Source organism: Vidua chalybeata, chromosome 17 (genome assembly GCF_026979565.1).
Source record: "Vidua chalybeata isolate OUT-0048 chromosome 17, bVidCha1 merged haplotype, whole genome shotgun sequence".
Taxonomy (NCBI): domain Eukaryota; kingdom Metazoa; phylum Chordata; class Aves; order Passeriformes; family Viduidae; genus Vidua; species Vidua chalybeata.
In genome coordinates, this window is record NC_071546.1 from 5598363 (window position 1) to 5625624 (window position 27262).

General features: G+C 48.9%; 1 protein-coding gene across 3 annotated transcripts in view; it reads right to left on the minus strand.

Annotated features, from left to right (window-relative positions):
- Positions 1-24434, minus strand: part of ZHX3 (zinc fingers and homeoboxes 3) — a 46864-nt gene extending 22430 nt beyond the window's left edge. For 2 of the 3 annotated variants that reach the window (XM_053958578.1, XM_053958576.1), the window contains exons 1-2: positions 24346-24434; positions 7264-7370 (exon numbers count right to left, since the gene is read on the minus strand). The gene's annotated coding sequence lies outside the window, so the exon portion shown is untranslated. The remainder of the gene's footprint in view (positions 1-7263; positions 7371-24345) is intronic. The other variant, XM_053958577.1, reaches the window with a different exon arrangement.
- Positions 24435-27262: the final 2828 nt, after the last annotated feature.

The following is a 27262-nucleotide window of genomic DNA, read 5'->3' on the forward strand; positions in this document are numbered from 1 at the left end:
TGTAACACTGCACATGCCTGCCTGGGATAGCTGGGAGAGTGGCTGGCAGCACTGTCCAAAGCACTGCCACCATGTCTGGGGTTCTTCTGGACCATCTGTTTTCACATCAAAAGCAAGCAGCAACCACAGGAACAACATGCAAAATTCATGGCCAGCTGCTCCTACCCTGTACCCTTCATCCTCTCCACCCTTCTCAAATTTGGCACAAGTCTCATCATCACCTGCAAGTGCTGGTGAGTGCTGAGAAGCTTCCAGTGCAGGAGACACCCTCACTGTTTAAATGACACAAGCTGCCATCCTGGGCAAGGTCCCACGGGATGGCAGCTCCCTGTCTGTGGGATATTCAGGGTACAGTCACTTGCCATCCCCCAGAGTACATCAGTGCTCTGAAACCATTCACCAGGGTTCAGCTCCATTAGGAAATTGCTACCAGCCTCCTCCTTGTTGCCTGGCATCTTCCCCACATCCCTCCCTTCCTCAGTCACTAGTTATTTCCACAGCATTTTAGAATTTCCCAAGAAACATGTGCAAAGCCTCTCCCCAGAGCTCTGAGAACCTCCAACAGACAACCCTGGAGACTTTTAGAAGTCACACATCCATGTGATCTTCCACAAACATCAGTCTGGAGCTCACCCTCCCCCACACACAAAGTGGCTTGAAGAACTAAGAGTCTCACAACTTGGGGGAAAATCCACAGCCTTAAATGTTTGTTGGCCCAGCAGGAAGATCACACAAACCACAAAATGGAAAATCAAGAGGGTTAGACAGCAGAAGTGCTTAATGATACCACATCCTGTACATTGAATTCAATTTCTTCCCTTTCACTAGTGTCAGGGGTGCTGTTCAAGACAGTTTTACTTCTAGTTACAGGCAGAGTCTGAAGGAACAGCCAGACCTACCTCTAGCCTGAGATTTACAATCCCTGGTCTAGAAGCAGCCCCAGCCTGTTGCTGTGCCCTGGAGGCCACATGCTGCCAGCTGTCCAGCCTTGTAGCATCCCAGCAGGACAGTCAGTAACTCAGGATACCTTGAAGGAGAAGGGGGTTGGGGTGTTGGCTCGTGGGAAGAGAAGGATGGAGATAAAAGCAAAGCTTCTGTCCAAAATGGATGGATTTTTCCAGCTGCTGGGCCATGCCTCTTGCACAGGTGATAGAAATTTCATATGATATATTCACACCAAAGATGAAAGAGTGGCCACAATTCACACTGCTGGCTCTCAACAGCCTGCACAAGCCACTGGACCAACCGTGTGACCAGAGGGAAATACAGATAACAGTATTTTTAGTATTTCTGGATAGTCAGATACTCCCCAAGAGCATTTTCCCACCCACAACCACCACGAGGCCTGATTTCTGCCACATCCCAAAGATGATCATTTCCATCCACGCACAGCATCCCACACCAGCTGGAGCTCACTCACTGCCACAGGGTGGGGGTCTCAGGCTGGCATATTCCCCTGGATATGGCAAAGGGGAGAGGGGCTGCATAGCCCCAGCACAAAGCAGGCTCAGCATCACTCCTCAACTCTGCTGTACCTGGAGCAGAGGCACCAGAGGCAGCTCCCCCCAGGACAGCTGTCATGTCAGGGCTTCCCAAAGCTCATCCCATGGGAATGGCAGGGAGCCTTCAGAGCAGCACACAGGAGCCAGCCAGCCCCTTGTTCCCCCCAGATGTCTGCTATTCCATCCATGAGGTTTTAGCACATTTCAGGCATGCTGGAGAGCTTCTCCTGGCATTTAGGGAGTGAGGAAAAGAGGTGGTCAGTGCTGTTACCCTACTCTGGGAAGGAGCAGGAGGGAAGAAGCAGGGAGAGATGAAATGATCTGCCTGGGGTCTGTGTGCACACTGCCATGGGGAAGTGGAGAAGTGCATTTGCACGTCATGGCCATAGAATCACAGAATGGTTTGCATTGGAAGGAACCTTAAAGATCATCTTAGTCCAGCCCTGCTGCCATGGGCAGGAACACCAGCCCTACACCAGGCTGCACAAAGCCCCACATCTCCACAGAGAGCTCCTGCCCCATGGCAGCCCCAATACTTTATCCCCACAGCCATTGCCTCTCCTCAGCATTCACCCAAGTCCAAAGCAGAAAGGCAGCACAGGAGCACCAGAAACCTGCTCTGCCCAAACTGGCCATCAATTTAAAGCTCAAGAGCTGAGAGCAGTGCTAAGGAAGACTTTACAGCCCAAGGAGCAACCACCTTGCTAGAGCAGTTATGCCAGGAGCCCCAGGACCTAATGGAACATATTCCCTGCGTACCTGTAAAACCCTTTAAATGGATATCCTGTTCTGTTTTCCCCAGGAAAACAGAAAAAAAGGCCCATGAGATGGTCATGCTTCCTAGTCCATCCAGGTTCTTCACACAGCAGCTATGGAAAAGGGTACAGACACCTTCCCACTGCCACAGCTCCCGGCTGGAACGGAAATGCTGTCACCAGTGTGTTACTGAAAGGGAAATGAGGCACAAAGCAATTTTAAATAACTCACCCAAGGTCACAGGAAGCTTATAGCAAAGTCAGTAATTAAACTCAGGACTTGTAAGTCCCCAGTCTAGTTATTTATCAAAAATCACCCTTTAATGGGTCACCTTTAGTCAGACACCCTCCTATTTTGCACTGCCACTGAATTATACTGGCAGAGGGAATTATTACGAGTTTCCCTTACAGCCCAACATGCTTAAAGTGCTGTTTTGGAAATAAAATAAAACTTGCAGCATGCTCAGTGTGCTGGAACAGACAATTCCTCAGTGCTGCAGAGAGCTGAACCACCAAAGTGATTACAAGGCTCCAGATCAAGCTGGGAAATAAAGCTCTTTTTCCTCTGCAGTGAATCATTTTGTTTTGAGGAGTGGCCTCCAGTCCACAGTTTGAAGGCTGGCGAGTAAGAACTCACCATTTCACCTTGGATTTGTGTCTTCTTTCACAAATACCTCTGAGGACCCAGAATATTGAAGCCTTAGCTGGGAGCCAGACATCCCGAAGCCTCTCCCTTTACAGCAGGCCCGTCCTTGAACCTGACGTGCCACTGGTTTGTGTTGGTACAAAACAATAAATGGACTTTATCCAGACCTTCACAGGCCACAGGCACAGTTCTTTCCCTTCATAAAGAAAACCTGTTCAAGCATACCCCAGTCCCTTCACAGAGACTGGACACAGCCCTCACTGGAGCCTTCCACAGCCTCAGGGCACCCCTGCCAGACAGGGCTGGCTGAAGGCATCTCTGGAGCATCCAGCGTGGCTGCTCCTGGGAGTCTCCTGCCTTCCCAAGGCACTGCTCACCTCACCAGAGGAACAGCAGAGCCACTGCAGCACCACTGCACGTCCCAAACACCAGCACGGGGAGAAGCCCTGCAAAGGGGAACAGCAAAGCCAAACCCTCCTGATACACAGATGTGGTTTGTAACACAGCAGACAATCAAACCACATCTGTGGATATCTGCAGTGCTCAGATCCCTTTCAGCTGATGACAAATAGTGGAAGTGTTGGGCAATAGGTTTGGAAAGGGATATGCAGGATGGAATTTGCCTTTCACAAAATACAATGTGAGGAGCAGGAGTCAAAACTGTTAGTGTGGGGCTAGCCAAGAAGTTTATGCATCCAGTGGCCTCATCTTTCTGAGTACAAGCAATTTAATTTGTCACACTGATACTGTATACATGTCCTGAGCAAATAGGTCAGTAAGAAGTAAGAGTAGGAAGGGAGGAATGAGGGAAAAGGATGCAAGAGCATTTGGAAAACTCCATCTGATCTGCAAGTTGGGAAACTTTGCAGTTACACATACTGACTGGGGAGATAGGAAAAGAGGAGGTAAGAGAGGCTCCAGAGCTCCATGCTCAGGGCTGTAGCCCTGCCTGGGGACTGAGGGGCACTGGTCAGTGCCAGCCCCCAGCCATCACCTTCCTAGGGAGCACCAACACTGCCAGCTTAACAGAGAGAGAGAGAAAAGGAAAAAAAGAGAGAGAGCTTCACCTCTTCTAAGACTCTGTTACAGAAAGAAACACCACGTGCTACCAAATTACATGGACAAAGGACAATCCTGTTTTGCAAAGCCTTTGTGTGGGGGAATTCTTTGCTTGAGCTCTGCTGCAGATTTGCAGGTGAACAAAACTCTTGTGAAAAATTTACCTCTCAGGGTGAGGAAATGAAATCTCTTTTCCCCATCTGTTCTTCACTGGCAGAGCAGAGGCTCTGGGTGGAAGGGCTGCATGAGTGGGATAACCCTGCCCCAGCCCTTTCTGCTTTAAAGCTACTCACCAGAAGTACTTGCTGTCAGTCCACACCATAAACCCCAGTGAGGAGCACGTCCAGTGCTGCAGCTTCATGCAGGGCACCCAGTTCTGTGAAAGCACCTCATGTTTTTCCCACCACGGGTCCTGTCTTCCCTGACACCGCCAGATCAGGGTGAACCCCTCAGCCCTGTGCAAGAACCAGCTCAGCAGAAACACCTCCAGAGGGTTATTAGCAACAAGACCAAACTAGCAGCTGTGGGCCTGCAGATCATTGGGCCCTAAACACAGGGCTGAAGAGGCGTGACATCAACTATGTCAAAAATTTGCTTGCTTTGAAATCCTACTCCTGCTTATTTATGTTACAGGAGTACCCAGAGGCCTCAGCCAAGCCCTACAGAGCTGGGCTGGAGAAGTGCATTTGCACATGTCATGGCCATAGAATCACAGAATGGTTTGCATTGGAAGGGACCTTAAAGATCATCTTAGTCCAGCCCTGCTGCCATGGGCAGAGACACCAACCCTACACAAAATTAGCTCACCAAAACCATAAACAGATTTGCTTAGCACTTTCAGGACAAGAGGAAAACAAGACAGGCTGCACAAAGCCCCACATCTCCACAGAGAGCTCCTGCCCCATGGCAGCCACAAGCAGCTCAGAGTTTTCACTAGAAATAACTCACAGCCAGGTTGGAGGTGGCAGGGCAGGCTACAGGAGAGAGCCAGCACAAGGGCTGGGAAGGAAGCCAGCAGCCAGGCATCATGGCCAGGGCTGTCCCTGGGGCTTCTCTAGTGCTCCCACGGCAGAGCTGAGCTCTGCCTCCAGCAGCCAAAGCACCCTGGTGAAAATGCTGCACACGGAGCTCTGCAACCCCCACAAGGATGCAGAGAAGGCTGTTAACCTAAACAGACAGGTCTGAGATTCATTTGCAGGAAGGATGAAATCAAGAGGCAAAAATAACATTTCCAACACACCAGTGACATACCAAGCCCTTAATCCAAGGCACTATTTACAGGCCAAGAGCATTCCTTGCTGCTCTTACCTTCAGCTGCAAGGTCTGGGTCAGCAGCTGCCTTGGAGGAGCCTGTCTGAAGGTAACAGACAGCCCAGGGAACAGCCTAGCCTAGAAACTGGGATTTGCAGGAGAAGATAAATAATTAAAGGGACAACTGAGCACAGTTCACTAGACTTTGCTTCACAATGCAAGCGCTGAACATGGAAAACTCAAAACATTTCCTCCCAAATGCATTAAATGCCCATTTTGCTATTTCAAAGTTTTCTACTTTCTCCAGCATCCAGATATTCACTTCCCAGATGCACTGCCAGGAATAGGGTCTTGTAAATAAAGTTTTACAAAAAAAGGAAGGTTAACACACAACATATTTTTCCCATTACTTCAATACATCCTGCAAGCTTGGTAAAGAAAGAGTCTATTTAAAAATCTAGGGTGGGGAAGAATTAGCTCACCAAAACCATAAACAGATTTGCTTTGCACTTTCAGGCCAAGAGAAAAACAAGACAGGCCATGCACATATTGATGCACACAATGGCACAATCATCTTAAAAACAAATGAACTGGGAGGGAGAGGACACCACAGGAGGGTGGGGGAAAAGGAGGAACAGAGAGAAAGGGGCCAATTTCTGCAGCAAAGATCCTCAGTTTGGTTCTTAAAGCTCCCTCAGAAGATAGTGAAAAGCCTTCGTGGGCCAACACAGGACTGTGAGCTTGCAGGGAGGATGGCACACTACACAAGCCATCTCTGGGTGCTGGCCCTTCAGTAATGAACAATGTCTTTTTCTGCACATGGAACACAAAGGAATCCTTCTTATTTACCCAGACACCTTTCACATGAACCATCCACATCCATTATTGCTGTCTTTCCATGGCAGATACCAAGGGATATAAAATTGAATGCCCTTCTCCCTACTTTCCCTCCTAAGAGACCGACTCTGTTTACAAAGGCAGAGTGAAGCTACCAAAGCTTCACCCTCTTCCTCCTGCAAAATTCTCTGTTTATAATAGCCAGACAACCAGAGAGCCACAATGTTCACTGCATTTGCACAATTACTGCCATAAGGTTTTGAGGACCCACCTAGATGCAATTAATGGAGGGAACTTCAAGGAGGACAGCTCTCAGGGGGCTGAGGGTGCACGTGGATCCCAGCACATCACGTGCTTCAGCAGTGTGCCTTAGTTTATTTCTACCAGTTTAACAGGCTACAGAACTGGAAGCGAGTCAGGAAAGCTGCAGCAAACAGCATCAGTCCAGTTACTGCACTCCCAACGCTGATTATTTAATAAAGTCTAGAAGCAAGCAGTCTCCAGATGCAGCACAAGCTGGGTAGAAACCACTCCAGGGTTTGAAAATCCCCATTTCCACAGGGACACTGTCATTTATCACACAGCCATGAATTGGGTGAACAAATTCCCTGCCAGTCTGCTCACTAATGTCCAACCATGGAGCTTACTTTTTGTACAAATAAAATGGCTTGGCTCTGCTATGAGACCCAATTTCTTCTTCAAAAGCCTGGAACGGTGTAATGGAAAACTGGATGGTTATTTCCAAGCACACTTCTTCCATCCACAGAAGCCAAAGGGAAAAAGCATTGCTCTCCTGACCCCTCATCCACACCGTGGGACAGATGGATATTTATTAAGTGATATGGAAATAAAGTAAATCAGCAACTAGCACACAAATAGAGGAGCCAGCCAGGAGAAAAGTACAAACACACAGGCTGTCTGAACTCTGCTTTGTTCTAGGAGTGATATCCAAAAGCAAAGAAAATAAAAATTTCCCCCTTCTCAGGGACACCTGGAAGCATAAGCCAAGCTTGATCTGACCACAGAGCAACCCCTGCTCTCAAGGCAGCAGAGCCAATCACTGCAGCATCACTTCCTTCAGCCATCAGGCTCCAGCAGCCTGCACACAGATCTCTGTGACACACTGGAATATGCCACATTTCCCTGTCCAGGCTGCACGGGACAGAAAATTCCACATCACACACAGCACTCGAGGTGACAGCAAGTGTCCTACCTGCTCAAGGGACCACGTCCTGAGCCTGTCGTTCTCCTGCCCCTCCTCTGTGCTCACCCACATCTTTAAAGTGCCTGCAGTTGCCTCAGCAGCACCAGGATTCAGGGCTGGAAGAGAAGACATTACACCAAAAATTACTGCTGCACCCCTAAAGGAGAAGGCAGCCCTTGGTTAGCAAAGGCTAAAAGCAAAAACAAAACACTGATCAATCTGAGGTGTCCACCCTGCCATGCACTCACAACACATCCCCACTGAAGCACCCTAAACACCCATATTTGGGGGTTTATTCTCCCTCTTAATTAGTAAAGACATTATTTATCAGAAGTTAACCAAGTCTGCTGAATTAATCACCAAGCCCTGAACCCAGTGAAAGCAATCCCCCAGCTGCAGTGTGCTGGAAACCAGTGGCACTGCTGCCCAGCTCCCTGTGGACTCGGTCCATTACAGGGCTGGAAACCTCAACTGGCCAGAACATATTTGGAGCAGCAGCCACAGCACCCTGCCTGCCACTGCCACAGCAGCAGCTAAATATAACGTGCAGCTCTGCTTGTAGCTGTGGCCTTCTTTTCTCCCCTTCATTTCCCCCACTGCCATCCAATCCCTGTTCCCTCGCTGCTGGAGAAGCAGTGGAGCCAGCTCCATGTATTTCCTAATTTCTCAACTTTACTGTCTAAAGAGATAAGCAGCCAAGTGGAGTTCTGGGATTAAGTTCAGATCAGGGGAGAAAACAGCATATTGAAAAACAAAGAGTCACCCTAGAAAAAGGTGAGCCAGAGCTTGGAACAAGGATGAAAACCAGGAAAATTAGACTGTGATTGCCCAAGTAAAGGAAAATCTAAACTTTTGTTGCTTCTGCCCGAGCAGTGACAGGTCCTCCTCTCCCAGCAGCATGTCCCAAGTGTCCCATGCCCAATGGCAGGAGGGCTGGAACTATGTGATCTTTAAGGTCCCTCCCAACCCAAACCATTCTGTGATTCTATGATTCTGTGAAGTGTCCCTGTGCTTCAGCCAGCTCCAGTCCCTAAAGTTCCCTGCCAGCGCCCCACTGATCTGCTTCTCAGGTTAGATCCTGATGACCACATGCTTTGCACACAACTGTTGCATTTCTTGGATTAAATAAGTAAGTGGCACAGAGAGATTTCACCAAATAACTGGCACAGATGCGTTACAACTCAGAAAGGGCTCCCCAAACCCATCCAAAACCCTGCAGACAAGAAATTTCCACTCTGGCTGTAATTTTACAGATCAAACTCAAGAGGATTAAAAAAAAAAAAAAAAAAAAAAAAGCAATTGGACAAGGGTAGAAGGACACAAAGTTTTTCCCTCACTAAGCACTCAGGTGTCTCAATGTTCCCTGCTGCAGAGCCATGCTTGGAGAAAGCTTTCCCCAGACCTGCAGTGCTGGCTGCTCAATGTTATTTGTTATACATTATTTGCTGTATGTTATTCTCCCAATTTAATTCACAGGAAAAGCAAAGCAAGCCCAGAACCAGGGGGAAGAAAAATCAGGAGGCCTGAGTCTGGCAAATCACAAGACTTGAGAGAACAAGAAAAAATGCTTTAAATGCCTGAGAGATGCCACATTTTTTTCTTTTTTTTTCCTCGCTTTTCTTTTTTTTTTTCCTCCCCTAAAATGTAGGGAAGGCTTACCCCTAACCAATTAGGTTTCAGCACACTTGGAACGATCCCAGCGTTGAATGCCGAGACCTTGACATAACAGGTGACAAACTTTGCTGTGCCAGAAAAAATTTAACATATAATAAGAAACAAATACTAGACTGCTGATGGAGTGGGTTTTTATTCCAGCAATTTGTGTAAATGTCCTATATGGACTTGCACAACCCAGCACCTCCCAAACAGAGCGATAACAGCATGGCCCCACTGCTTATCTGCCATTCCTCCTCCTGTAACAGTGCTGCTCCTCTCTCTCTCCCATGGTACATTTAATATCCTTCACACACTCCTTTAGGGATTCAGCATATGCCTAAGACTTTAACAAACAAGATTTGGCATTCCTTGGAGTACCTAAATTAAAGAGTGACCTCGATCACAGCAGTCAGAACAGCTTTGCACTTCTAGAAATTAAAGGTGGCTTAAATAGAAACTTAAGCTGGAGGCAGAGATAAATCTGAGTCCTCCAAAACCTTGTTCTGAAATATGGAGTAAAGCCCCTGCAAATTTGGCACCATGAGCCATGATTACCCTGGCAGCTCCTCCTTGAATTCCCTGGAATTGCTGCTTCAAGAAGAATAACACAGAGGGGGCTGGGGCGAGAGGGCAGGGACTGGGGTTTCCTCAGAGCAGAACATGCAAACAGCTCAGCTGCTTATCACTGAAACTGGAACAGCAACAAGGACAACCAAGGCATGCTTTTATCCCCTAACTTCTTCCAGATATTAAAATCCCAGCATCCAACAGCCAAGATACACTGAGGTCCTTCTGACTCAGTTATTTGCACTGTCTGCCAGAACCACAGCCATCATTACCATCCCACTGCCGTCCTTACGGCTTCCCAAGGCTTGACTGAGCAGCTCAAAACCTGCAAACAGTTCCAGAATGGAGAATATCTTCCCCAAATAGCAAATTCAACACACACAGTGAGCCATCTTACTGTACCTGGAGGTTTAGCAGTGTCTGAACCAGCTGGACCAGTGGGCTCATGAAAGGGGAGAGAGAAACTCCAGCCCCCAGCAGCACCCCTGTGTGAGATCCACTGAGGGACTGAACATTTCAAAATCAAATCCACTGCAAGGCTCAAAGGCTCAAAAGTAGAGATTATTCTGTTTTCCTTTTACGTGACAACCCCACCTCAGATTTTTTTTTTTTTTTTAACAGCTGTTGGGTGCCCTTTGGGATCTTAACAGATTTTCTTGCTCTCTTTTGGGATTTTTTTTTTTTTATGTGGCTGAAAAGGGAACTAGGCTGTCCCACAATAAAGCCTCCTTGCAGAGCAAAGCCTGGTCCAACCTGAGACTCACACAAGCAGACACAGCAGGCCCCAGCCCACCTGTCTGTCCACACAGAGGTTGGGCTGAGGAAGAATAAAAGGATACAGAAAAAGACAAAAACAATTGCCCTGCACACCAGTCTCCAAAGGAGATGCTTTGCGGGGTGTTTCAGCTTTTCTTGCAGTTCTCAGAACTAGGAAATAGCTGAGCTCTGAAGGCACTTTGCAAGATCCCAGCTTTGGCAGAGATGGGCACCTTCCTGAGGTGTCCACATGGACCTGAAGAAAACTTCTCAGGCATGTGAGACCTTCTGACAGTGCCCAGCAGAGACTGTCGGGCCCTGCAGACCCTGCTGCTTGTGGAACACTGATTTTAAAAAGCTACCAATCCCAAGGTACATTTAAAGGACTGATAAGTTACTATTCAGGATCTCTGAAGTGGCTGTTTCTATTTACAGAGCTGGGAACTCAACTTCACTGATATTTCTTTAAAGAAAAATAGCTGTGCTAAAGGCAACATCATTCACTCCCCTCTCTGTCTCTTCCAACTCAAGTGAACCAGTGTCCTGGAAAAGTTTCACCGCTGAGAGAGGCAAGTTGTACAATTTAATGTCCATAACATTCAATTTCAGAACCAAAGAGCATAAAATATTTCTAGGCAACATCTGCTTTTGTAGGGAGGCATGCAAATTTACATTATGTTTAGTCACTTCAATCTTTTTAAGTGCCTGAAAATTTAAGCCACAGAACATCATTTCTCATCTCTTGTTTATTTTAGACCAAAAACAACCTTCTCCAGCCTCACCACTCCAGGCCAGGAGGGAAGGGAGCACAGGACAGCAGTGAGACAACTCCCACTGCAGGGGAATAAACTGCATCTTCCTCATGCATCAAGGACCATCAAGAAATATCAAAAAGATATTTCCAAGTTAATTTAACCCCCAACAAACTCTTCAGATAATCAAATCCTGTTGTTACTTTCAGGCAAAATACTGCCTTAATTTTGCCTATTATTTAATCTGAACTTTTTTCTCTACGATTTTAGAAGTGTGACCTCTTGCTCTTCCCACTGTGTACACAGAGAGCAACCACCCCCTTTCCTTTCAGGCACCTGAAGATATATATCCTGCCTTGCTGTTTCCCATCTAGAGCCAAACAGCTCAGGTTTGCTCAGAGCAGGGATTTCTAGACCTCCAGTCAATCTCCTTACAACTCTCTGGATCTCCTCCAGCCAAACTCTTCTTCTCTCTCCTGCCAGGACCAGACAAGGACACTTTCCCCCATCCTTCTGCACTATACTACTCCTGATGCTGATGTTTATTTTCAGCTGAGTTTTATGCCTAACCCCCAAGAATTTACAAGCAGATCGTGGTCCAATCCATGTCTACTGGAATAATTTTTTCATTGCAAAGAGAAGGAATTATGGAATATTCTCATGACGCTAAAAATTCCTATTGCAGAGCTTTACAAATTTCAAATCCTATTCAGGTTGGGTTTAAAAACAACCAAACAGGTGCATACAACATGGAGCATTAAAAGTCAGCAAATGATAGTCAGCTTCTCATCCAAGAAAAGGAAACAACAGACTCCCACTCCTCTCATTTTCATCTCACTGCCCAAAAGATGCTCTGAGAACCACAGGGGACACAAAGAGAAATTTAACTATCTATTATTTGAGAGCAGTAATCATCACTTTGTTCCATGTTTTATTCAAGGCCTGATGGGGCTCTGATCATCTGTGTGATTTTCCAGTTGAGGAAACAGAAGAGCACTGGTTTCCCTTTCATCCAGAAATCCCAGGCCTACAGCAGGATGTGGGAAGTTGTGGCTCCGTTCCTGCACTGCCTGGAGGTTTTGGCATCTTTAACTTCAGCTGCTGCTGTGAGCTGGGATATTCTGGGATGGGGAACTCTGTCAGTCCCCTGAGATCTGCTTCCCATGCTGAATATCCCATTTAAACTGTCAATACATTCAATAACATGGCTGAACAGTTCCTCTGCCCTTATGTCCAGCCCCTCCCAGCTGCAGTTACTGGTGCCATTCACACACGGTTTTGTGGGAGCAAAGAGAAAACAAAAGCAAAAATAAGTTTTTTCCCCAAAAAAATTCCCTTTGACAGGCAGCCCTGCCATTAAGTCAGGGATAAAAAAAGCCTGGGAACCAGCAGTGACAATGCTATTATAATACAAATTATTAATACAAGGGACCTCATTGCTCTCAGCTTCCACGTGCAGCTTGCCAAAAGCCAAAGGCTCCTATTTTTGGGGGGGTGCATAGACCTTGAAAACTCCACAGTTAGCAAAGAAAAAAATCACACTGACAGTCTTTACACTGTCCATAATATCTTTTTAAGGCGACTTGTCATTTAAACTGTCAGCTTGAAATCTAATCATTTAAAAAAATGAATATAATATTATGTATTACACTCACAGGCTGCAACCACTGCCAAATTCCTCTGACAGTTTTTACAGGATTATAATCACATTCCTTTTTTAATGTTTTATTCTCTTCCTCCTGTGCCAGAGAGATGGGAAGGAGAGTAAATGGCTACTTAAGAACAATGTATGACGGTCCAAACCAAAACTGCAAATGGAGCACAGCACCGTGTACCCCCTCCTTGGAGACGGGATGCTCAGCAGCCAGAACACTTTTGGACTCTAGTGTGATTTGAAGGCAAGTTTTCCCATGAAAAATCCTTTTATTAAAGGAAAAGCACTGCTAATTGTGAGGCAAACATGGGAGGACAAGCTTTATCTTTCTGCCATTGAGAACCACCAGGCTCTTGCAGAGACACAGCTCAACTCAAGAGCAGCCACAAAGGGCCCCTCAGTGGGACCCCGAGCAGAGACAAGAGCTGAGCACACCAGAGCCCTGCCCAGAGGCTGCACCTCCTCCATTGCTACTCCATCTCCTGCTCAGAAACCCTCCTGCCTCTTCTTCTCCTTCAATTCTCCTATTAAGATGGACCAGATGAACAGATCCACCTTCCTCCACACCACGAACGAGGCCAGCCTGAGCAAAGTGCCAGCTGGGTCCCAATCCCAGCTCCTGCAGGGACCTGGCTGGGGCTCAGCCCCGGGACAGTTACACAAAACAAGGATTCTGGCATTTCTTAGCTGAACCTACATGTCTTTTTTTTTTTTTTTTTTTTTTTTTCTCCCCAAAAATGCCTGGAGAATAATAGTGCTTGTTTGTACAAAGAGTACAGACAAAATTGTCTAGAAATGGAAGCAAAACCTGATTCACCCAAATTAATGGGCAAATTTTACAACATGAAAAATGTTGGGGTTTTTTTTCTTTTTTTGCCTGCAAGGTCCTTTTCTTTTTTTTTTTTTTTTTTTTTTGCAGGACAATGTTCCCATACAAAACCATTCTTCTGAAAGCACTTCTCCTGTGAAGCTCCCCTCCAACAGCTACTGTTACAAATCTGTGATAAAAGATGTATTCAGCAGGGTTTGGCACACAAATAGCACCCAAACGGGCACTGCCAAAGCCTTGCAATTTTATCACGAGCTCCAAAATACTTGGAGAGAGGAAAGATGCCCTTGCAGGGAGCATCAGTGTAAGAGAAGCTCCATCTCCTGGGGTCATGAGGACCTCAAATTGATTAGGATGGGGAAAAAATACACAATTCTGGAGAAAATCTTTCAAGTAGGAGGGCAAAGTGATCTAGATTTTCAAGGACTGATGGCCAAGCAGAAGGAACTTTTGATGAATTGTCACTTGATTTGATCCATCCTCAGGATTTTGCAATGTCCCACTGGTCAGTACATTTTGGTGGGAACCTCCCAGACCTCTCCAAGAGTTTCTGGACCAACAGAAAGCTGTCCAGAGTTATCCCTTAGCATCAGATCAATCATCTCACAAACCTCCAAGGTTTGTAAGAGAAAGATAAATTGAAGTAAAACCCCACACTGACTCAGCAAGGTCCATCAAAACCTGGGGGACGGACACACAGAGCTCCTGATGGGGGACGAGCCTCGGTGGCACAGAGCAGTGGCTCTGCTGCTGCTGTGGAAGTGTGGCTGAGCCCAAACACGAGTGTGTAACACCTACAGGGCACCCCTGCAGGACATACAGACACACACCCAACACAAGCACAGCTCCTCTGTCCTGCTGCTCCTCCCTTTGTGCCAGAAACAACGCGCAGCCAAACCGGACCCAGCACCCACAGACGGGGGAAAAGAAACATCTCAGCAATTAATAGACTTCAGCTGGAATCTCCCAGGAGACAGTATTAAAATGAAGGAGGGAAGAAACAAATAAACAGAGAAAAGAACCAACCTAGCAGTGTCTGCCATGCCAGCTTCTAAAGCCAAAAGTCAAGCCCAGGACCCCATGGCACTGTTCCCAGTCTGGAATAGTGGGAAACAACCAGGTTAATGCATCTCCCTACCACTCTCTGCCCAAGAATTCCCATTTCCCAGCTTTTCTCCACAACCACAAAGCTCTGGAGGTTTTGTTTCCCTTTAAGAAGTCAAGATTTTCACTGAAGTCTCTGGTTCTGAGTGCTGGGCTGTAATCCAAGAGCCCCAGGAGCCAGACATCAGGAGGCAGCGATGGGCTGCAGGCGCTGGCCACCAGCCGAACCCTTTTCCAACCAGCTCAGCTGGGGTCTGGATTTGGGAATCCACACTGCTGCATTCACAAAGTAGTTCCCAAAATGCAGAGTTTAACCCCAAAATTGCATCGTGAAGCAGCAAGCACAACTCTCTAACACACCATAAATACATCACTCTGTACCACACTCACCAAGTCCAGCTCTAAATCTGGTTCACACATACGACACAGAAAATATAAATATTCCCCCTGATTTCAGTGCAATATTCCCAAGCTGATCCAGAGAACCTACAAAGTCACTAAGCTATAATTAGAGGTTTATTATAAAAGGTGTTTGGGATGCCTGTCAGCACTGAAGGACACTCTGTATTTAAGGTACCCTTAACATACACAGTGGCAGTGGGCCATTTTTTGAGCTTTCATTAAACAAAAATAAGCCAACTTGTTTACTCACCTCAAATGACTTTTCTCAGTCTCTGCTTTGACTTTTTTCAGTCTCTACCTTGATTAATTGCATTTTAAAAAGGCAAAAAGCAGAAGCCATCAGTAAGATGGTTTAAAACACACATTTTTATCCATAGCTCATAACACGATTAGCTTAAAAAAAAAAAAAAATCAAGTGTGGAGGAGAAATGAAACAATGTGATACTTCTTTGAGACAGTCTCTAACATTAGGAAAACATGCAAAGAAAATCCCATAGCGCTCCAATTGCACAGCCCACCAAGCTCAAACTGATAAAATAACAAATTCTTTTTCAAAGCACATGGGCTGGCCTGGCTTTTTCAAATTGTTTTTTAAATAATATATGACAATAACACCATACACCAGCATATCCTGAGGCCTTGGGAGGGAAAGGACCTGAGTGCCACACACCAGAAATGCTCTGTGGGACCTGCTCTCCCTCCTGGCTCTGGGCAGGTGTCATTCCCCACAATGAAAACAGGGAGCACATGGAATCACCAGCTTCATGCCAGAATGAGCATTTTCCATTCATTAAAAGGTGGCTCCATCACACACTCCAGGATTTCTCACCACTGCAGCACAGTGTGGACCCACCTCTTGTACGCCCAGGGTTTCAGCAGACAATCCCTGCACTTATAAATGAAAAAAAATAAGCCTACAAGCACCAAGCTCTATCATAACTTCACAAATGTTCCTAAAATTGAGTTTAAACTGAATGAAAAAGCATCTCTAAAGTGATGCTCTTGTCCAACAGCTGGCAGCAGCATCACCTGTGCTTTGCTGGTGGAAAACAAGCCCTGAGGGTGAGGTGGCCATGGCCACGAGGGGAAAAACATCATTAGGAGATAAAATCATCTCTGCTAATCCTGACTGTGAATTCAGGTGCGTAATTAGACCAGCTGCCAGGTACAGCTCTGCAGAGGTGACCTTTCCTTGTGCTGTCTGGATGTGACACCATGGAGGTATCAAGGCTGAGAGAGGATTTCTACCTCCTCCAAACACCACCCACCTTTGGGGCAGAACCAGCCCAAAAAAGGCAGGAGAAGAAGGCAGAGCAGAGCAGGGCTGCAGATCCCTGTGCCAAGAGGGTGTGCAGCTCCTGGATGCTCTGAAACCACCCCTTCCCAAACACCAATTTCCAGCTCTCCCTTCAAAGCACAAGAAGAAAATATTTGGGAGCTGGATGGATGCACATGAAACATATTTCACTACTAATGACCATATTTCACTACTACTCCAGTGGACTTGTTTTTGCATCTTGCAGCAAAGCATGACTGCAAGGGAATGTTTTCCTCCACTAGAAGACAATTTGCTGTTAGACACCTACATAAAATTATGGATATTTGACTTACATTCTATTTCTCTTCCCAAAAAAGCAGGTGAAATTGAGCTACTTGGTTGTAAAACTAGCAATACTTTGTTGGTAATTCAATTCCAAGAACGTCCCTCAGCTCTTTTTTTCTAATCACATGCAGAACAGCTACACTGCACATACCATTTTTCGCTACATTGAGCTTGACGAAAATTTAAGACTTCCTCCCCACCCTGTCTTCTTTTTAATGGGAGATGTGATTATTGAAATTAATTCAGAAAACAGTCAGCATTCACCAATCAGCTCAGCAGTTTGGGTTTTCTTCATCTGCTGGTTACATGCTAATTATTGTACTGGTGAGATTATTTCCCATTCACATTTGGAATTTACAACCCAGTAGGGAATTGATTAAATTAGAAGAAAAATACAAAAAAAAAATAGAGAAAGAAATCAATGACATTTTACATTCAGCATGGGGGTGTTTTTTCCCATTTTGTTCCCAGCCTCATGCCTACAATGCCCTGACAAACACAGCCCCAGCAGAGCAGATGCACAAGGCATTTCCCAGCATTAAGGACTGGAGCAGAAATGAAATCCACAGAGCAGATATTTTGGGAAGGCGATGCAACCCTCCCCTGTTCATCAACACCTCTGCTGTTCCCCCCATCCTCCACTGCCTCACACCAACCCTTTTCCACTTGGCTGACATTTGCAATTAAGAAGGGAAATCTCCCCACATGTGGGAAATGAGCCCCATTTCCAAGGCCAAGGCTCCAGCAATGCTGAAATGCCCACAAAGAGGCAGGAATGATGTCCCCTGCCCCTTGAGCAGCTCTGGGGGACTGGGGTGGCTTCATCCTCACACCAAGAAGAGCACAAGGGACAGAGCAAGCCCAGCCCAGCAGCAAGGACCACCTTATCCCGCTCTCAGGTCTTCCTTTTTTCAGAGCTACTCGGCAGAGAGATCCCTAATTTCACTACTGCATCTCAAATACTATTTACCATCTCATTTCACCTGGACAAGCACAGCAATATTGTCGACAGCAGGGCTTTGAGCACACAAGGGATGCAGTGTTTGCCTTGCAGCACTGTTTATTTGAGGTTATCCCTCAAAGCAAGGGCTGCTTCTCACCCCCTCCGTTCCAACCATCCCCTTGAAAACTACAAAAAAAACCCCACAAACCAAAACAAAAAACAAACAATCAAAACCTATCCCAGGTGCCAGAGAGGATCAAAGTAGGAGCACAAAGGCTTTTTAAAAATTCCTTTAACTCCCCAATCTCCTGCTTGCCAGAAACTGCTCAGCACCCACAACCTGCTCAGAGACCTAAATCCTGTTTTACAAGAAAAGCAATGTCCTGCAACACCAAAGGGAAACACACAGGTGACCCCATAGCAGAAAATAAGATTGAAAAAACACATCTAAAGAACTGACAAAGAAAAAGAAAGAGGCCAGGAAAGTCAGGAGAGCATAGAGTAGCAAAAGGAGCTTGGAAAAGGGTTAGAAGCAGCTGGACACACAGTGAGTGCTCACAGGAAAGGGGTTTTGTAAAATTAACCCCCAGTACACCAACTCCACAGAACCTTCATTTCTAGTACTCTAATAAGCACTACTGTGTTCCCAGGGCCCAATTTCCAACCTCCAGAAAATATGCTGGCACATGGTAGGGTAACCACAGCTCAGCATGGCTGGGAGAGCAGGACAACACCACACCACGGAGGCAGAGAGAACAACAGAGGGAAAATAAGTAAAAAAAAAAGGATCTGCAAACCTGCAGCTGTTGCTACATCACCCTCAGTCTCTGTCTTTCCTGCCTGTAAAGCAACATGGAGATGCCAGACACTGGAGCAGGGAGTGCTGGCTGCCATTTAAAACATCTGCTGCACTTCCCAGTGCATGCAGGGCTGGGGGAGCAAAGCCCAACAGGTGGATTATGATCTAAATGAAATATTCACATCATTTGCTTGCTCACAGCCCAGACCACAGCCTGCCTCCCCTGTGCCAGCACAGCTGAGGGGGTCTGTGCTCGGATTTTTGGGTTTAAGTCAGCTCTACCTCTATAAAATACAGACACTTCCCTTCTCTTAAATGTTTTCTGACGTGGAAATGATTCCTAGCAAAGAAAGAAAGAGCAGGATACTTTTCAGATGGGGAGCCTGCTTTTACATCCTGTTTAACAAATCAAAGCACAGCACACAGCAGGCTTGCACAACCTCCGGCTGTCAGGCTGATCTGTCTCCAAGGGCCACCCCACACCCAGGAAACAATGGAAAAGCCAATTAACCTTTAATGCAAAGTGCAAACACCTGTCTTAGCAGGGCTGTGAAAAATGGCATCCCATTCACCCCTTCAAGGTGTCCAAAGCCACCTGCTCAAGGTGCAGCTTGAGAGGTGACCACCTCTGCAAGGCTGACCAGAGCCTGAAGGCTCTAAGAGAAAGGCCAGTGCTTTCCATCATTGGAAGGTGGAATGATCCTTGTGCTTCCCATGCCCCAAGGCAGGACCTGGAGCCACCAGGAGGGTCTCCAGCCACTGCAGCCTGCCCTGAGTACAAGCACAAGGAGCCAGGAATCCATTTGGACCCTTCACACAGAGACCCAAGACTTCAGTTCATTAAATATGCTACACATCAAAAAGCATCCAAGACAACCTCATCTCAAACATCCTCCTACACAAAGTATACTCCAAGTATTCCAGTGCACTCCAGCACAGACCCTTGCTACTCCTACACTGAGGACATCTGGAGATGAAGAGCTCTAAGATCAAGTATCCAAGACTCCAAGCCTAATTTTGGTCCTCTTAACTAAACTCTTTACTTTTACCATTTTAAGAGCAGGCAAGAAGTTTCAATCCCTCTTTAAAGACAGATTCCAACTGATCCCTGATTATTTGGGGAAGACAGGAGCTCCACCAGACAGGAGGGCACAAGCTTTTGGCAGTAACTGCACTCTCCATCTGTGGGATAACCCAAGCATCGGAGTTACTTTCCAAAAGGACACCAGCTATACCACGGCTGAGGCTTTAGGACAGGAAAGCAAGACACCAGAATGGCCATTTTGTTGGGTTTTGCTATATTCTGGGAGTTTTGTTTTAAAATTCATTGCAGCAGCTGGCCCAACACTGACCTGAAACTCTTTTGGAAAACAAAAAATATCCTCACAGCTGAGAAGCATCTGGATGTAAAGAAAAAAGTGTCACAGCTTCCAATTTACAGCACTGCAATTGTAGAGCACAAGCCCACAGAAGATGCACAGACTTCCAGATGGAGAGAGGGACAGGACTGATTACATACAATTATTAATGTGTGTCCCTACACCACTGGAAAAAAAGAACTGAATGTGCTTAGGAAGAAACAAAGCAGTGAAAAATAAAATGACTACCCATTCAAGTATTTGTGCAACACTGGCATGACACCTTAGGGAAATAAATATTTGCTTGACCTATTTCCAAAAGAGAAGTTTTTTATAAGTCCCATGAAAACCTCTTTATTTACTGAGTCATGAGAGCAGAGCATTTGCAAGCATCCCGCACACCAAGCCATGTTCCAGGAGCAACTAACTCCCTTCTTATCCTTCCCAGAGGAGCAAACTGATGCCTTTACACCAGTGGGACAAAATCAGCCTGAAAACAACATCAGGGCACTTCTTCAGGAGAAGAAGAGTTAAACACACCAACACAAAGAGCAAAGAACCACCTTGCCCCCCTGGAAGTCCCTCTCTACTGATCCATCTGCCTGTTGCTCAGTGAATTTTTGAGTGCTCACACTTTAAACCTGAGTCAATCAGGCTCTTCATTGAGGAGCCAGGCGCCAGAGCTCATTCCCCACCCTATTCCTGACATGGCTCTCAAGTATCTCTGTATTAAAATTAAAAAAAAAAAAAAAAAAAAACAGGCAGGGAAGCCCCATCACCCAGACTGAATTTTCTGAGCATTATTGGGCAGGAGTGTGGGTGGAGCTATAATGGAAACTTTTGCAACCTCAACACCATGTTATTTTATTTAGTTTTTTTCCCCAAGCAAGTGCTAAAACACATGAGGGACCTGGCTGGAACAGCAAGGGCAGCACTCGCCTGCAGTAGAAGGAACCTTACAGATGCCATGACTGCAACTGGACATGCAGTTTAGAAGGCTCATTGTCCAATTTTTCTATTTCTAATTAAAAAATGTAGTAAGGGGTGAAGAGTGCACAGATAAAAGGGAGTCCAGTTAAATGTCCCCTTCTTGTGCCTGTAGAACAAGGAGAGGGCACCCTCAGTGTCCCTGTGAATGGGGAGAGGAAAGAGAAACCACAAAGCCTTTGAAGGACATGAAAGCGTCCTCCACGTGGAGATGAGCCACGGCTGCCATGGCTGTGACTGCCCTGGTGACAACCCAGCTGCCTGGGCTCTGCTCTTGTGCCATGTGTCATCACCAGCTCCTGAGCTCCACCACAGCCAGGCCTTCCCAGTCACTTCAGCAAGCTCACTACATTTGCATTTTAAGCATTGTTATTTAGAACATTTGTCAAGAGGAAAAAAAAAAAAAAAGAGAGAAAAAGCAAACAAACAAAGGAGGGGAGAAGTACAGGACTTTTTCCTTTATAATTAGAAGCATCACCCTGCTCTACCAAGCAGAAGAGTCATCACAGCTGCCAGAGGGAGAGAGGCTGCTGACCTGCACCACAAAGACCATCAGGCACCAGCAAGCAGGATCTCCAAAACAGTGTCCATAGCAGGACTAGACTCATTCCACCTGGAGCAGGTGTTTAAGTTACTAACATAATCCTCCTGATCTCTTGTGTACTTAATGCAAAGAGATGATTCTGTGTCTGCATGGGGCAAATCACCCTTAGGATGAGCAGGGTGGGGGGAACCTGGACCTGGCTCTGGGTTCCTGCTCTCCCAACAAAATCCCTCTATTCCAGGGTGACCCCAGCCCCCTGCAAGAATGAGGGCGACAATAATTTACATTAGCTGTGAGCAAACCAAGTACCTCTCTATGGGGTGAACCTCCTCCCTCGTGCTTTTTTACATGCAAATCAGATGGAAAACCAGAAAGGAATAATAATAGCAGGCGATGGGAAGCAAGGGACCCATTGCAGCAAAGTGGGCAGCAATAAGCCAGCCCATGGGGGTTAACTTGCACAAGCTGGGGGGGCTGAGCAGGATGGGGGGAGATGTCTGCTCCCCCCTTCTGCCTTTTGTTGGCACAGGTTTCTACGGACTCCCAGTTGTTTGTCTCCATTCCCAACAGTTTTCATGGAGAACTGATGCCCTCTCTGCCATCAGCCCAGTCCCTGGAGGGGATGAATGTGAGCGGGTCTTGCAGGGCTCATCCCAGCCCAGATACTGTCCCACATTCAGGAATAGCAAGAGATGCACGTGTGTGACAGCCTGGCACAAAGCAGTGGGATCCTGGTGCCCAGAAACCTGGAGAAGGTCCCATGGGACCAAGGCATAGCCGTGCCCTGCAGACAACGCTGCCTCCAGATCTGTCCCATCACACAGACAGGGAAAGGCTGGACAAGGGCTGGAATGCAAACCCGAGGTGCAGATAATTCCAGGAGCTATGAGACGAGCTGTTTTTACATAGTAACACCATAGTAACCAAAGCAGAGGGAAAAGCCCGCATACACCAGGGGACAGGGCTTTTGGAGAGGAGGAGCAGGAGGGAGGTCTAAATAGAAGGAAAACCCTGCAGAGCAAGGAGACACACTTATATAAAGGAAAACTGGAGCCACACTGCTGTTTAAATCTCCCCACACTGACAACCCAGATGGCTCTCAGTACCAGCCTGGCTCACCTGCTCCAGGCTATCCTGCTCCAGGCTGCCAGCACCACCTGCATCCATCCCTGTGCCTCACCAATGAAAGCCAGCAGTCCCCATGGGGCTGGTTTCACTTGGCTTTACAACAAGGAATTTATTGATAGGGATGTGCTCCCACGAGTGACTTCAGGGCTTCAAGTTACTACAGCTTTTCTACAGTAGCAAGAATTGCGGAGGCTGAGCCCTGTCAGAAAAACCTATGCTAAATCCCAACCCATCTATAATATAATTAACACCAGCTACAGATTAGGCTGTATCTGAAGCAAATGAGATCCAACAGCCTCCTCTTTCCCACCCCCAAAGGTGGGTCAGGACTCCAGAACTGTGTGGGCATCCGTGTGCTGTGAGTTACTGGGATGCACTAAGAGGAAACAATAAACAGACTGGAACAGTCTGCTCCCTCTTCTCAGCTACACTGTAAAATACATCAAGGTCACAGACCCAACCTAGTTAATAGAAGTTATCATTAAATTGCTGTTTTCTTTTATGGTAAATAAAATGCTTTTGAGCATCTGGGTTTTTTTCCCTCCCTCTTCATCTCTTAAAGAGAGATTAGTTTAGAATAAGCTGTTCCAGATAATGAAGTAAACTTCTGGCTTCCTATCCATGGAGAAGTGTTCCTCAGGACACTATGATCCTTGTTTGGGAATTGCAGCCAGAGTAGGTAGTCAGGGAGAATAGCAGGGAAACCCTCCCTGTTCAACTGGAGCTACCCTACAGCACTGTGCAGAGAGCAAGCCCATGGCTGGGCAGAATTCATGCCTTTAGTCGGCAGAAATGGGAAAAATCAGATCAAGAAAGGCTTGTACATGAGCTTTTCTAGGTACGTCACATGGCCTTACAAGACACATCACCTACCACTCCCCCAAAAGTTTCCCATCAGGTAATCAGAGTAGCAGAGAATTCCTTCAAAAAACTGTATTGTCTGAGATTTGGGGGTGCAGACAAAGTGTGCCCTGAGCAGCAGGATGGGGCCACTTCTCACAGAGGCCAGCTTGCCAAGCCAATGTGACACCCGAGCGGCACAAACCCAGTCTCCACCTTGGACCCGCATCCCATCCAAAGGGACATCCCTGCTCTCCAAATCCACCTCTGGCAGCGGAGAGGCCTCGTTCTGCTGGCACCTGGCCACACGCCCGGCTGCCAGCGCAGGAGCCCTGGCTAGGAGCTGGCATAGCCCGGGCAGGACTTTACCCCGGCAGCCCGAGAGTGTGAGGTTAAACCACTGCCCCCAGCCAGGCAAGAAAAGCACCGAACGGGAAATCTGGGGTTTAGTCCCGGCTCCGCCACAGATTTCCTGTGCGGCCTCGGGCTCGGCACTTAGCGGCCGCTCAGTTTTCCAACCTGTGAGAACAGGGAGATGCCGTCTGCTCACATCCCGGTTTTTCCCAAGCACCGGCACTTTAAACCTGGCACTGCCGCAACACCAAGAGCTCCAAAAATCCCCCTGTGACCAACCCTCCAAGCTCCAGTTGCGACACGAGTGGGGTCTGCTGTCCATAGAGCGAGCAGCCAGTGAGGGCTAGAAAAAAAGCACTTTTCTTCCTCTAAAAACCCAGACTAAAAGAAAAACAACCCAGACCACGCCGGGTGGAGAGGGGTTCCGAGCCGCCCCACGCAGCCGAGTGGGTCCCGGGCCGCCCCACACAGCCGGGTGCTCACGGAAAGCTCCCGCAGCGGCGGGACCCGATTTTCAACTGGATTTATTTCAATTTTCATTGCTGGCGAGCCCACGGCAGCGCGGCCCCGCCGCTCCCCGGCCAGCAGCAGGGCAGGGCTGGGCGCACCGGGGCGGCGGCGGCGGGGCGGGGGGGGCCCACGCGTGTCCCGATCCTCGGGTGGGCGCCGCGCACGGGGACGGGGGGCGTGCGACCGCCCCGGCCCCGCTGCCCCGCACCTGCCGGGGCTCCGCGGTACCGGGGGCAGCGGGCGCGGGCGGGAGCGCAGCGCGGGGCGTGGGAGCCTCCCCGCCTCGCCGGGCGCTGGGCACTCACCCGCGGCAGGTCCGTGGCGGCTCGGCGGGGCTCGGTGCGGGGCGGTCCGGTCCGGTGCGGTCCGGCGGAGGCCCCGGCCCCGAGCGCGGGGCGGGCGGCGCAGCGGGGCGGGCGGGCGCCGCCGAGCCCAGGCATCGGCGGGGGGAGCGCGGGGCGGGCGGGCGCGACACACACCGGCATCAGCCGGGCTCCATCGCCGGGCGGGGGGGCGCTGACGTCACCGCAGCCGGCCGGAGCGCGCGTGCGCGCGGGGACACCCGGCTGGGTCGGGGCCGTCCTGGGACCGGCGCCGGGACTGGGATCGGGACTGGGATCTGGACTGGGATAGGACCGGGCACCGGGCACCGGGACTGGGATCTGGACTGGGATCTGGACTGGGATAGGGACCGGGCACCGGGCACCGGGACTGGGATCTGGACTGGGATCTGGACTGGGATAGGGACCGGGACCGGGCACCGGGACTGGGATCGGGACTGGGATCTGGACTGGGATAGGGACCGGGACAGGGCACCGGGACTGGGATCTGGACTGGCATTTGGACTGGGATAGGGACCGGGACAGGGCACCGGGACTGGGATCTGGACTGGCATTTGGACTGGGATAGGGACCGGGACCGGGCACCGGGACTGGGATCTGGACTGGGATAGGGACTGGGACAGGGCACCGGGACTGGGATCTGGACTGGGATTTGGACTGGGATAGGGACCGGGACAGGGCACCGGGACTGGGATCTGGACTGGGATAGGGACCGGGACAGGGCACCGAGACTGGAATCTGGACTGGGATCTGGACCGGGACCGGGCACTGGGGGGTGCGGCGAGCGTCTGCACCGGGGCTTTGTCCCCGAGTGCTCGCAGCAGCCCCCGAGTGCCCGTGGGGTGCGCGTACCGGGGAGCAGCACCGAACGCGGGGAGGGTGATGAGCGTGCGGCCAGCGCCGGGGGCCGGGCACGGCGCGGTGCACACCGGACCCCGCTGTCCCCCCGCCGCTGCCGCTCCCCGCTGGGAGCTGAACCGGCCCGGCGGCGCTGGGCTCCGGTGGAACCGGCGGAGGGCGACGAGCCCGCTCGGTCCGCGATCTCCATCAGCGTTGTCAAGAGCCGCGGGCGGCTCGGGGCGCGCAGCCCTGCACGGCGCCCAAGGCGGTGGAGCCGGCTCGGGTGGGTGGTGGCTGGAAGCCCCCAGCCCTTCCCCTTTCCCAGCCGCTGTCCCCCGGGCAGGTGGGACTGTCCCACCCGGGAGGGAGGGAGGCTGCCACGGGCGGGGGCTCAGGGTGAGCTGCGCTTGGGGCTGGACCCCAAAGCCCCCCGGCGCTCCCCGGACTGGAGAGGTGCTTGTGGTGCCCAAACCGCTACACCCCAAGGCTTTGGCAGCGTCACTCCTGTGAGCAGGTCAGGAATTGAACCGAGCACCAACTATTTCCTTTAAATAAAGTGTGCCTTGGAAAGATCTTGTCTTGAAATCAGACACCAGCTTTGGACAAAAGATAAAAGATTTTCCAGTTGCCTAAATGTGCACATTATCTCATTTTTCCTGGATTCAGAGCTGATGGTCAGTTACATTGATGTAAATATATCGCTTATCTAAAGCTATTGGCTTTAGAGTGCATATCCTGGCTGGATTGCTGGGAGCTGGGACACAAAAGCTAAGGGCCCTCAGTTCAGAGACTTCATTTTTCAGGACCATATTTTGCTCAGGGCTCTCAGCTCTCTCTGTTTGAGGGTATTGCTGGATTTCTTTGCAAGCCCTGGCTCTTGGAGCCACACAATTGTGTGGGAATTGCAGCTTTCCGGGTTTTTTTTATTAAGTAAGCTTGGACCCTTTGTGTTTACAGAAGAAATGTGAACTTCCAACAGGTCAGAAACTAGGATCCAAATCAGCAGAGCATGTTTTAAAACCAGAATGGATGGTTTCAACCAGTCCTACTGCTGTAATTCAGCTTTTTCAATGCTTGTGATTGGGGACTGAGGATGGCATTTCCTCCTCTTCAGGCAAAATGGCTTTCCCACCCACTCCATCACATGCCAGGCCAGTCTGACTTGATCTTTCTGGGAATGGGAAAGAAAAAACAAAACCAACAACACTGTTTTCCTGTTATATTCCTGACTCCAGGGCTAGTATGCAGAACAGCTGGGCTTTCAGGAATTGTCCCTGTGCCTGAGGGAGCAGGACACCTGAGCCTTGCTCCCCATGGCTTTCACAGGATGGGAATTTGACCCCATCCAGCTGTGCTGACTTGGTGTTTCTGCCTCTCATCTCATCCTGTTTTGCTGAATCACTCCTTTCACAAGTCTCTGGAGCTCTTTGTTGATTCAGGAAAGGAAATGGGAGCCCCAGCCCAGTCAGCTGAGGGTCAGGAAGCTCTGCCAACCTTCCTGAAGCTCCCCCTCCTCTTAAAATGCTGATTCTCCCTGCTGGGAGAAAGGGCCATGATAATGAGAAAGCCCTTTCACATCCCAGTGTCTGGCAGGGATTCCCTGGAGGGTCACAGCAGAGGAATGTCAGTCAGGGATGAAAACCCTGCCAGCAGCAGGCAGCTGCTCCTGGGAGCTGCCTGGCACAAGGACCTTGGACCTGATGGGTTGATTGAGTGCTGTCACCCAGCCCCACGCTCTGGCCATCCCTCACCAGACATGTGGTGCCTGCAGCATCCTGCTCAGTGCACAACATTCACAAAAAGGCATCCTTACAGCCGTGCCTCAGCCTGCCTGGCTGCTGCCTGGATTTTACCAGCACCTCAGGAAACCCCCATGTGAAGGGGACACTGGTGAAGGTAAAGACAGAAGACCCAGGGAGAAAGGAGCCAGGCTAGTGGTCATCAGAGGATTGTGCCACAGAACAGTGAGGTTCTGGAGCATCCTTCCAGATGGGAAAGGGAACAGGAGAACACAGCTTCCTCGCTCTGGGGTGAAAAGAGC